Raw genomic sequence first — 12463 nt, 5'->3', positions numbered from 1 at the left:
GATTGTTGCAATACCCCCATGCATTGATAAAATGATCATTGATACAAAGAAATATTTGTCCACCAATAACCTGTCTTTGAGGAGATGCTCTCCAACCACCTCTACATCTATTAAGTATCTTCACGTGATTGTTATCACTTGAATTTATTCAAATCCTCACGAGTTGGTGTTTGCCATCATTGGAAGTCTTAAGTCTTATTTGGAACAAATTTGATGTTCTTCACAATCTAGAAAGTAGTGTTTCTTTAATGAATCCCCTTCCAGAGCATCCCACTTTTCCATTAAACCTTCATTCTAATATATAAGCAATTACAAGAAATTTGTTGAGATCTTCGATATTTAACCAAGGTAACATTGTGAGATTCCATGAGTATACAACACTTTGTGTACATGAATATAAGGCTCTCTTGATGAATTACTACACCATGCATTTATGATGGAAGAATATTCCCATGCTAGACCTTTTGAAGATTTTTCAACTTTCCACTGCTCTATCCAAACGTTCAATGCATTCATCTTTTAATCCTTTGATATTTTGCACAATAACTTCAACGCCTTCTTTGAAAACTTTCAAGCACCTTTTCAAATCTGCACCGTGAGACCACGGGACCATAATTTCTTTGAGTTATTCTATCCAATGGTTTACATGCCTTGACTATATTTTCATCTCTTGAAATATTATAAACCCTTTTCATCAAATTGAATTTACATCTGCTGTTTTGTATTTGCTAGATATTTTCTAAAGTTTTTGTTGTGAATCTCGTAAACATTGCATTCTGTGAGATTACATCTCTTTCAAGGATTCTGTCAAACACAATGTTCATGCTCTATTTCAAAGCTCCCATTTTGACACAAGCAGAGAAGGATGCTGAAAAATAATTTGGCTTTCTACCCAACAATTGAATTTTCTCTAAGTTTTGAATGTGCGAATCTTACAATCATCGCATGGCATGAGATGACATTGATCTAAGGAACTTTGTCAAATGTTTCACTTCCCTTGCAGTCATTGCACACCATGAGATGTCACTAAAGCATTCTGTCAAACATAACATTCACATGCATTTTCCATGTTCCACATTCTACCTAGGTTTTATGTCAAACAAATTAGGTATGTTGTCTATGCATTCATATTCTACATTTCTATAGACAGTTCATAGCATCGTCTTTGTCTCATGATTTGCAGTTTGCAAACATGGCAAGAGTATTGTCTACCAGAGCCGTTGCAACTTCAACATCTAGCAAAATTCCTTTATTGTTTATGCTCTGCTAAATGTTCATGACAGGTTTGAAAGCTTCGACATGGGTTTGCAAGCAGAGAGAACACAATGCTAAGGTTCTAAAATGCGGCTTTACACCTTCCAATTGCATTATCTTGGAAGATTCAAAAATGTTTTCAGGAAATCCATTTTGTGTGTATCCTGCAATCATCGCATTTCTTGAGACCATATTTCTTTAAGGCATTTAGCCAAACATTTCATGAGCTATCTATGCTCTATGATGCATGCATGTTTACCAAAACAAATGCAACTATAACATTTGTCATAATTCCTCCATCCTTCTGTGATTTGTTGAAAGTCATGGTAAATTCAAAGGCTTGACTTTGATTATTGGGCAAAGGCAGTGCAGTGTCATGTCTAAACTCCCATTATTGCATAAATTTTAACCACCATTTGCATGACTGTTTCCTCCCATTTGATACGAAATGAAAGGATGCTTGTAAAGGTTTATGAAATTTGGTTGAAAACCTGCCAATTACATTCCATAAGGCTACATTCTTTTTGAAGCATTCTGTCAAACAATTCCCTTGTCGTGATTATGCTCCATGATGCATATATAAGTCTACCAATGTAGCTGCATGACTGGCAAAACTACGTTATCCTTTGTGCTTTACTAAATACCTTGATAAATTTTAATAGCTTCCACATTGGCTTGTGGGCAAGAAGACTACAATGTTAAGGTTATTATATGTAGTTTTACACATTCTATCAGATAGTTTACTTGGCATGTATAAGCTTCTAATTTCACATGTGTTTCAAGCATAGTTTATAGTTAGTGAAACCACGTTTCTTTAAGGCATTCTATCAAGCTATTCACCAGCCGTGTAAGTTCCACGATCAACATATATGTCATTCTTGGAAACTGCAACTTCAACCTCTGATAAAACCATTTCCTCTCTTCAATACATTTGGTGAACATTCATAACCTAGTACTTGAAGCTTCTTCTTTTTTTGTCCTTTTTTTATTCTTTCTTTTTGATAAAATCTATAAGAGGTTAAGAATGCTCAAAAAATGAGCATTTCTAACCTTCTTGACAAAGTGGGGCCTGCAAGGTTAAGAAATGAGGTTAGAAATGCTCAAAAATTGAGCATTTCTAACCTATATGGAAAAAGGTTAAGAAATGAGGTTAAGAATGCTCAAAAATTGAGCATTTCTAATCTTCTGCTTCAAAGGCTATGATTTTGACCTCGGAAACCATTGATAACGAAGAGGAATATAAGAGGAATGAAATCAATGGTTTTAGAAAACTTTTTATCGCAAATGACCACTCATATTAAAATAATTTAAAATATTAAATTATTATTTGAGAAATAATTTAAATATTTTAAATTCATTGCTTTGGCTGGAGAAAAATGACATAAATTTCAAACGGTAGGGAGTTAGGTCCTTAAATTTGAAAAACATGTCAATGGTAGGGAAATATGTCCACCCAATTATTTACACCTCATGAAAAATCCTAGGATGAGATATTTTAATCATTTTGTGGGAACAAACACCAAAACTTGAAAGTTTAAAATATGACAAAGTATGAACTGGGTTTAAGTGAAAGTTGGCCATGTGATATAAAATGATGCTTAGATCCTGATTGTCAACTGATTTCCCTCAATTTGTGGTAATTTTCAAAATTCTTTCATTTTTCAAATTCTAACTGGTAAGGACCTTGGATTGCGTGTTCATTGTTTATGCAAAAACACCTATTGGATCTTCATTCAACATTGAGATCGATTTAAAATTAAAATTTTAGGTATGCCAAATATGGGGGAAATACTGTGTAGATGAAAAAATCCTTATCCCCTACCCGGAAGACTACGTTAGGGTCTTTGAGGCTATAGATAAGGGTGAATGACTCAAAATAGACTTTAAGAGACCCATCCTCATGATCAAGGATCATAAATCCTTTCTACAACAAAAACCAGATATAAGAAGGAATATCATGTTCCTCAATCAATGGCTTGGTGTGGTAAAAGAGCCAAAAGGAGAATGGTGGGTAGATTATATGGTCGATGAGGGTTGGGTACCAATACAGGCCAAAAACCCCAACGACATGGGTGATGCAGAGGTACAGGATTCTAGAACGGAATTCATAGATGAGAATGAGGGATAAGGGTATCCTCATATCAAGGTTTTTGTAACTAGGGATGGCTCTGGCTTTGGGATGTTCCAATATAGTTAGCTATGTTATATAGGTATGACAGTACATCTATAATTTATAAACTATATGTCAATCCTCAGTTATGTTTTCATTTTGATAATGGGGATGCCCTGTTATGTCCTCGGTTATGCTCTCTCTTGAACTTCCTCATCCACTAAATACACATAAACATACTTATAATGATATTGATACTGTTCTCATATATGATATATATATATATATATATATATATATATACAATTTTAGTTTCTGTCATAATCAGGGCCACTCCTTTCACACATCTTACATCAATGCATATACTCTAGTGGCGGTATTCATGTATTAGCATATAAATATACCTTATTAGGCATGGTACTTTCTATGTGGCCCTCCATGGCTAAAGTTTCTCTTAGTATGCAGGTGCAGTAAGTACCATTGTGCTCTAGACTGTACTGTGGAACTAGCCTATTTGGTTTTTTTTTCATTAAATCATCTCTCTTAAGATCCTCCATTGATTATATTTTCTAAGTGGAAAATAAGGTACAAACATTGAAAACAAGATAGATGGAAGTTGTCGGTGTTGAGATGTGCAGATTGCAGGCAGTCAAGCTTTATAAGCTTGGTAGTGCTATAGTTGGAGGGGCTGGGGGAGACTGCCTATCTTGATACAAGTTGATCCATTATATCACACATATATTTTCATGTATCGACAATCCAAAAGGGCAACTGTATGTATGGTTTCAACATAATATGTAAAGAATAATATCCCTGAATGCTGCTCTATTGTCCACATGGAAGGATAAGAGGATGCTGTGTAATCTATTAAGTTTTTATTTTCGGGGCTAGACTGGAGGTTTTCTCTACCCAACTCTTTCCTACCAGTGCCCCTAGTGAGTTGGGTTGTATTAGATCTTTAAAATTAATAAAATGATTTGTCTATGGTCGTTTACCAATCAAAAAATAAAATTAAACAAACCTTCTAATTTGTTGCCCAGAACAAGTAGACCTTCTCATTTGTTGAGGTTGAGGTTCATCTATCATCAAACTAGGTGGACCTTGAACTATCTCCTTATTTTTTTCTCCTCTTTCTCTAACTATAACTCAAGTATGTAAGGTTTCATTTCTCATAATAACACTTTTTCTATAGAGAACCTTTTGTGTAACTATATTTCAAATTGTGTACCCCTTTACACCAATACCATAGTTGATAAAGATACACTTTACTGGCTTACTCTCCAATATAGATATTTTCTCAATAGGAACATGACCATAAACTTCAAAACCAAATACTTAGAGATGTCCAAATGAATGATTTTTATTAGACCATACATCCATAGGTATCATTTCTACAAGTTCTACTATAGAATATATGTCAATCAAATCATACGTAGGCTATAACTTCATTCTGAAACTTTTTTCAAGGCCAATGCCACTCAACATACACCTAGACCTCTCCATGTCTCATTCACCTATTCTATAGCTCCATAAAGAATACAAATTTTATTCTTTATCTTATTAAAAGAACTATTGCATTCAACCATGAATTAATATAGCCTATACAAATTTCCTATCTAAACATGCTTATCCAATTACATACACACTCTAGTAATCTTACATCCTCCATTGAAGAAAGTAGCATGCAGACATGTCACCCAAACCATTCAATTTATTTACTAAAAGTATGTTTTATTCCAAATAGGTAGGATATAAAATAAACCATCAACCCTCTTCATACTTTCATCAAGTAATTTTATCTTAACTCTTCCACAGCCAACAATCTCCTAATAAAAATTATTTCCTAGATGCACCTTTCCACCATCATATTATTCATAGTTTGAAAAAATCCTCTGTGACAGATCATATGGAAAGAAGAACTTGATTCTATCAACCACATATATTCAAATGCATGTGTTTCCAATGTTGCAATGAAAGTATTTGGATCATCATGAGAGGAATTTTTATAATCAAAATCAATGAAATTATGTTTACCTTTATTTTTCTTCTCATCACTACACTTTTTCTAAATATGGCCATATTTTCCTGTTGGAAGTATGTATCAATGTGTTGTTGTACTTTCCATTGATGTCAAACTTGTTGTTCTAGAATGGTTTTGGTCTGGAATGTATATGGTGTAGAGATATCTTATTTTGTTGGTGTTGTAGATGTTCATTGATTGGTTTGGAAGGGTTTGGGTTCAGAAAGTGTTGCTGATGTTGTTTATTATGGTTATCTTTGTTGGATATGATTTTGGTATCATGGTTATGATTGTTCTATGGTTTGGAAACATCCTTGTGTTTTCCAAGTGTTGTAGCATTGTTTGTTGATGGTTGTGATATTCTATGTTAGACCTATCCTTAGGTCCAGATATGAGTTATGGAAGATTGTTCAATGTGTTATGAGTCTCACCAAAGAATGTGGAGATCCAGATTTGAGTTGCTTGCATTAGAGAATATGTTATGATCATTAATTACTTATATGGATGTGTAGCACTTGTATATGTTTTTGGTTATGTTCTTATTATTGTAGATTAGTGCATTGATCTTTAAGAGTTATGTTTCGGTCCTCACTTTATCTTGGAGTTGAGATGTGTTCAAGCTTGGATGATCTATCTTGTATATAAGGATGAATTTTATTAAGTTGTTAGTAAGGAAGAGTGGTGAGAGGTAGATGCATGTTGTGAAGATAATCAGTGAGGTTTGATGAAGTGTAGAAAAGAAGAATTGTGTTCGAATGATATGCAAGATGTGTTGAGACTATGATAGAGTGTTGGTAATTAAGGTCTGAATTGTGTGTGTTTTGATGTTGGTCAGTTGATATAGAGTTCAAGGACAACTTCATGATCAGGAAATCCTTCTTTTCATATCACTTTTGTTTCTTGCCTTGAGTGCAGTTAGCTTCAAGTTTTGCAAGTCCTCTTTTGTATCTTGCATCATGAACAGTTACCCTTGGTTTGTAGGTCGGGAGCAGTGAGTTTCCTTTCATAATCATTTCTACCTAATGGATATATTTTTTGGGTAGGTTCTCACCATGGTTTTTCCTTTTTTGGGTTTTCCATGTAGAAAATATGGGTGTTAATGTGTTGAGTATGTGTTGATGTTTAATTTATTATGTGTTGCATTAATTTTTGTTTTGGACCAATTCACCTACCCACTCTCAATCTTGCATTAGGTTCAACATTTCCACAATTCCATCACCTTTGGCTTTTCAAGAGATTGAGATCTTCCTGGAGACTTGGATATTTATTTATTGTCCTTTTTTGCCTTTAGAAATACCATGATTCTAGAAAGGTCTTCCTTGGCCATTTTAAAACAATTTCTTCACATCTCCTCAAAAAAAGTGATAAAACCACCTCATTCATCTTGAATTGGGTATTAGTACTTCCAATAGACATTATTTATTTTAAATTTGAACCACTAATATTGTAAACCCTAGTTCCAACCACTAGACCCTAGATCTACAATAAAAATTCAACAACACATCAATGAAGAACCATCAAACATGCAAAATCATAAAATAACTCAAATTATACCTTCACACATTAGCATGGGATTGATCTTCATTTTTATCCTATTTCCATTGATCTTGTTTTAATATGGTTGCTCTCATATTTTTATGCTTGCACAAAAGATCAATGGTGAATGGTTGATGTAGCATGATGTAGGCTAAAGTCAATTTAGAAAAATGTAAGTATGCTCCAAGTTTGATTGATTAGAAAGAGAGAGGAAGAAGCCCCCTTTTATAGAGAACATCTTAAAAATGGAGGTATAGGATTAAGAGGTGGAATAAAAGATGGTCAACTAAGATTAAAGGATAGGTATGGGAAATAAAAAAATAAAGGGAATGGTTAATATAAATGAGAGAAAAAGTTATTTATGAATTAAATAACTAAGTTAAAAATATTATTCAACTAATATTAGGGCCACACAAATTAGATAAATAATTTTTTCTTTTAAGTTGGAAAAAATGGAATTCAAATAAATAAAAATAATTATTTAAATTAGGATAGAAAAGGTTCCAAGAAGAGTTTAAGTGAATTAATTAATTAAATATAAATTTATTTAATTAATAGAAAATAATGGGGATAATTAAATAAATAAAAATATTTATTTAATTAGGCTAGGACAATTTTAGGTGTCTACATTTTTCCCCTCTTTGATAAAATGTAGTTTATCACATTATATCAAAGAAGATAGATTAACTAATACAAAAAATTTACCTTAGTATGGAGGTGGTATACTCCCTAGAGAGATTGGGTGAAAAAGAAGAAGCAAAGGTTAGACAATCTCTCGACAAGATAGATGATAAGGTAGACAAGAAAAGGCAATGAAAGGGTAGACATGGGCAAAAAATGGATCAACAATAGGTCACATGGGATTATGGGGACTAGGGAGGGCTGAGACAAGCAACTAGGGTTTTAACACTTATAAATAGAATCTTGGGAGAAGGATTTCTTCAAAAAAGAATTTTTTGGATTGCTAAAACAACATTCCAAGAAAAGTTGATAGATTTTTAGGGCTAGAGCAACAAATGTGATAGACAAATGCAATTGATAAAGTTGAAAAAATAAATGGAAAAGAAAAATGTAGCTAATAAAGCTAATAAAGCTGATAAAGTTGTTACTAAAGTATTGATTCCTATGATTGTACTACTGTAAAGTCTTTCTCCACTATTTTTTGTTCTTTAATCACAACAACCATGTTAATTCAATTTATTCATTCTTCAATTGCTAGTGAGTCAATTTTTGATACCCCTCATGACAACATTAAGAATGTGTTTGGCATACTCTCTTCTTTTTCTTAATTACCTAAGGTGTCTACATCCATGCTTGATACCACCATAATATATTTTTATAATTTTATGGATGAGTCTTTCAAAAATGTGTCAACTATGAAAACCTTATCAATAGTTGTGACTCATACCACATCAATTATAACCATTACTATCCAAGGTCGAGTTATTTCTACACAAACCATAGTTACAAGTGCTGAAGAAGGAGATCCCAATCTTTCCATCTTGGTTAGAGACAATAACACTCAAAAGAAATAAATAATACATTGCCCTAGATGACTTTGATTTTGGCCATTGGTTCTAGTGAGGCCAAAGATTGCAAAAAGAGCCAAAATGCTTTCAAGTGTAAGGGCTGATCAATCAAGGAATAAATATGAAAAATTGGTGGTACATCCTCCAAAGAAGACTAGTGAAGAAAATTTGGGCCTTTTACTATGTGGTAAAATGGATTGAATTTGGAAAACATACACATAAAAGTGCCAAGGAAGACTTGCAGGTAGCCATGGATGCATTAATTGAAAGATATGTTAGGGATAAGGTGATTTAAGATCAATTGAAGCTCAAAGTAGAACATCTTACTATTGTATTGTTAAAAGTTAGCCAGTCTTCACAAATGATCGAGTCTGTTGTAACATCCATTGATTAAGATTATATCAAGAAGGTAGAATACGTTAGTGCTTAGTGAAGTGTTGTAAACATATGTATTGATAGACTGGTTGCACAAAATATTCACCTTCTAAAATCTTCCATTGATATTTTAGATGATGTGAATGATATCAAGTCTGAGTTAGATCAGGAACTTGATGTTCTATCACAAGATTTGTATTTGTTTGAAAAGGACCTTGATTCTTGGACAAGGTTGAAAGTTTTTAAATTAGAAGTGTTGGTTGTTAATAGGATAATTCCCACTAGAAAGAAATACATTAAGTACCCAGAATCCATCAAGCATAGGAAATAAGTTCTCAATGGACTAATTAAATTATTTTAAGAAGCTAAAGAACTAAGTATTGACAAAGGGCTAGATATTTTGTCAAAGTTGGAGAACTTTTATGCAAGTTACTTTATTAGAACCAAAAAGTGCTTCATGTGGGTACAATAAACTAGGAGTTAAAATCATTAATTCAAAAGAACTAGAATCAAAAGATTTCTCAATATCTTCTATTGAAAAATTAGTAGATTGTCAAGTAACTTTGGATAACTTAAAGGTCATTACAAGTAAGAATAAAAATTCTTAGTTCAACATAGAGAACTCCATCACAAGAGTTTGAGCTATTTCTAGCTATACACTAGGACCTAATGATTTAGAAGTGTGAGTTGTGTTACAAAGATATGCAATTATCAAAAATAATGGTGATGATGAAGATGTTTCTCTGAACACCTAGTTTATTTTTCATTATTTTCATTTATGCTTTTTATTATATATAATAAAGACATTTTACATGTATTTTGTAAAAATAAAATTACATGTAACAATAGTACAATTCCTAAATCAAATTAGACTCTATTGTTAGTTAAGTTAAATTATTTGTAACTTTTCACTTTTTCCTCTAATAATTTCTCTATATATAGGAGAGAGATCTATCTTTTAGCTTATGCAAGAAAACTTTGCACAATTGAAGAGATTTTTTAAACTTTGTTTTTGATGTGTAAATCAAAATTCAATCAATAAAAAAAGAAATCTTGCATCCAATCTTTATATTGGATCAAATTGTTGTGTGGTGGGATTGTTCTTATGTCTTTCCTATTGGATTATCTCAAATATGATTGAATTGTAGTGTAGTGTGCAATTATTTGATTAGGAGGTGTAGCATCCTAAATTGAACTCCCTTACAATTTAGTCCACATTTTGGTCCTTCACCTTAGTGTTCGACTCCCAATTATTTATTAAGACCTATGCTTGCATCATGTAGAAATCGCCTTATTTTTACTTTATATAATGCATGGCCCCTTAGTCTAGCCCTTAAATAGCTTACAACCAGGGCATGGTGCTTTTGTCCTCACTAGGACTAGGGCACCATGCTTTGGTCCTCATTGGGACCAGGGAACCATGCTTTGATCCTCCTTATTTGGGCCCCATTTTGAACCCTTCTTTCATTTCCAAATTTAAGCAAGAAACCCCTCTCCTTGTTAGCCTATGTTGGAAAATTAGCATGTTTTTTGATGAGAAAGTATATAAGGAGGATTTTCCATCTCATTTAGATATACAACAAAAATGAGGCAAGGATACAAGGTTAAAATTATAATTACATGTTTGCTTCTTGGTTAAGACCTATTCTTTGTTTGAAATAGTACGTGTCTTATGAATACTCTCTCTCTAGAACTTGTCTAATTCTTTTTCATTATGCTTATGCTTGGGGGCAAATGATTCCTCTCTTATCCAAGTTTCTAAAGATCTAATTTTCCTTTGTGAGTGGTGTTTGCTTATGATTTGATATCATTCCTTATGTGAAGTTGTTTTCTACTCAAGGATTCTCTCTTATGCAAGAGGTTATGTCCTTGGCTACAACCTCTTTTCACTTGGCAATGTATATCTATCATAAACTTACCCCTCACATTGGGTCAAAAGTGTGTTAGCCTTCATTAAGAATCACTTTCACCTAGAAATAGGAGTAAGGTATGAATTCTTGTTCCTCTTCCTTTCTTTAGGTAGAATATGTTATGTTTGTTCAAGAACTCCTCTTGGAATTAGACGTCTTTTGAGAAAAGATCTCTCCTCCTCCAAGGATCTCCTTTACACTTATTGCAAAATATATATTTTTCAACTATCTTATCCTTGGTTGAAGAGTATTTCCTCTTTATCTTGTATTTATGACATTGTTTCCTAAAGGATATCTCCTTGCTATTGAAGGTAATGTGTCCTTGTCGCTAAGCTTCCTTAAGATATTAACATAAGGCTATGTTGACATCTTAAGGGGGGGCACCCATATTTCTCCCTTTGTACCATATTTTACTATATCTTTTCATGTCTTAAATGGAGTGTTCATCATTAGACCCAGAGTAAATAAAATCTTCGAGTGAGATACTTCAGGGCCAAAAATAGATGCAAATTTGATATATGTCTTAAGCGGGGCTACACATCACCAAAAATAGAGTTGTTACACAAGATGTACTTGAAACCAACCATGTACTTGTTTAAATTGGGGTTACACATTCTTAGAACTGAAGGAAACTCTTACAGTGAGATGTTCCCAAAGTCATACATTCACCCCTTGGAATTTATACATAGTCGCCACTTGGAATTCGCATTTGCATTGCATGTCTTAAATAGGTTGATGCACACTCAATAAAATGTGCTATATACTTGAAACTAGACATCACTTGCACACATGTATGAGGATGAGTGGAACTAGCTAAAGACAACTAGATTATTCCTACTCTCCTCCCCAACATGGATGATCTAGATAAAAACATCTAGGGGCAAGGTATCCATATCCTTTCTCATCATTCTTCTCATGGGAGTTAAATGTAGTGTCCTGAATTGTACTCCCTTACAATTTAGTCCACATTTTTGGGCCCTCACCTTAGTGTTTGTCTCCCAATGCCTAATTCAGGCCTGATTATGCGTGCATCATGCAAAAATGGCCTTATTTTCACTTTATACACCACATGGCCCCTTAGTATGGCCTTAAAATAGGGTAGGACTAGGGTATGGTGCTTTGGTTCTCCTTATTTGGGCCTCATTTTCAACCCTCCTGAATTTCCAAATTTGAGCAAGATACCCCTCTCCATGTCAGCCTGTCAGAAAATTAGCATGTTTTTTGATAGGCAAGTATATAAGGAGGCTTTCCCCTCTCACTTTAATATACAACAAAAATGAGCTAAGGATACAAGGGCAAAATAATAATCATCAAACATTTCTAGAGTTCTTTTAAGGCTGCATTCTCCATTCATCAATTGTGTAGCAACTTTACATCATTCATTTGCAAGGATGTCTGTGTGATTAGGGTTTCTTAATGTGCATGCCATTTTATACAAAATATGTGATTACATTCAAGAAGAAAAGAATCATTATTAATCATTACAGATCTGAGGTATATCCTTTCATTATTTATTTTAGCATTTGCACCATTTTATTCAATGTTGATTCCACAACTTGGGTTTCACATAGGCAAATCCCTATTCCCAACCTATTTCCCTTTCTTCATGTATGTAGGAAGTAGATATGGAGCCTCAATCTTCAAAATTGACATTATTTGCAGAGATGAACTGACTCCCTTTGGTGTGCAAAAAGTTCAAAGGACCAAGACGAATTTCTCTCTGGTCCCA

The sequence above is a fragment of the Cryptomeria japonica genome, chromosome 9 (genome assembly GCF_030272615.1).
Source record: "Cryptomeria japonica chromosome 9, Sugi_1.0, whole genome shotgun sequence".
NCBI lineage: Eukaryota > Viridiplantae > Streptophyta > Pinopsida > Cupressales > Cupressaceae > Cryptomeria > Cryptomeria japonica.
This window is presented reverse-complemented; position numbering follows the sequence as displayed.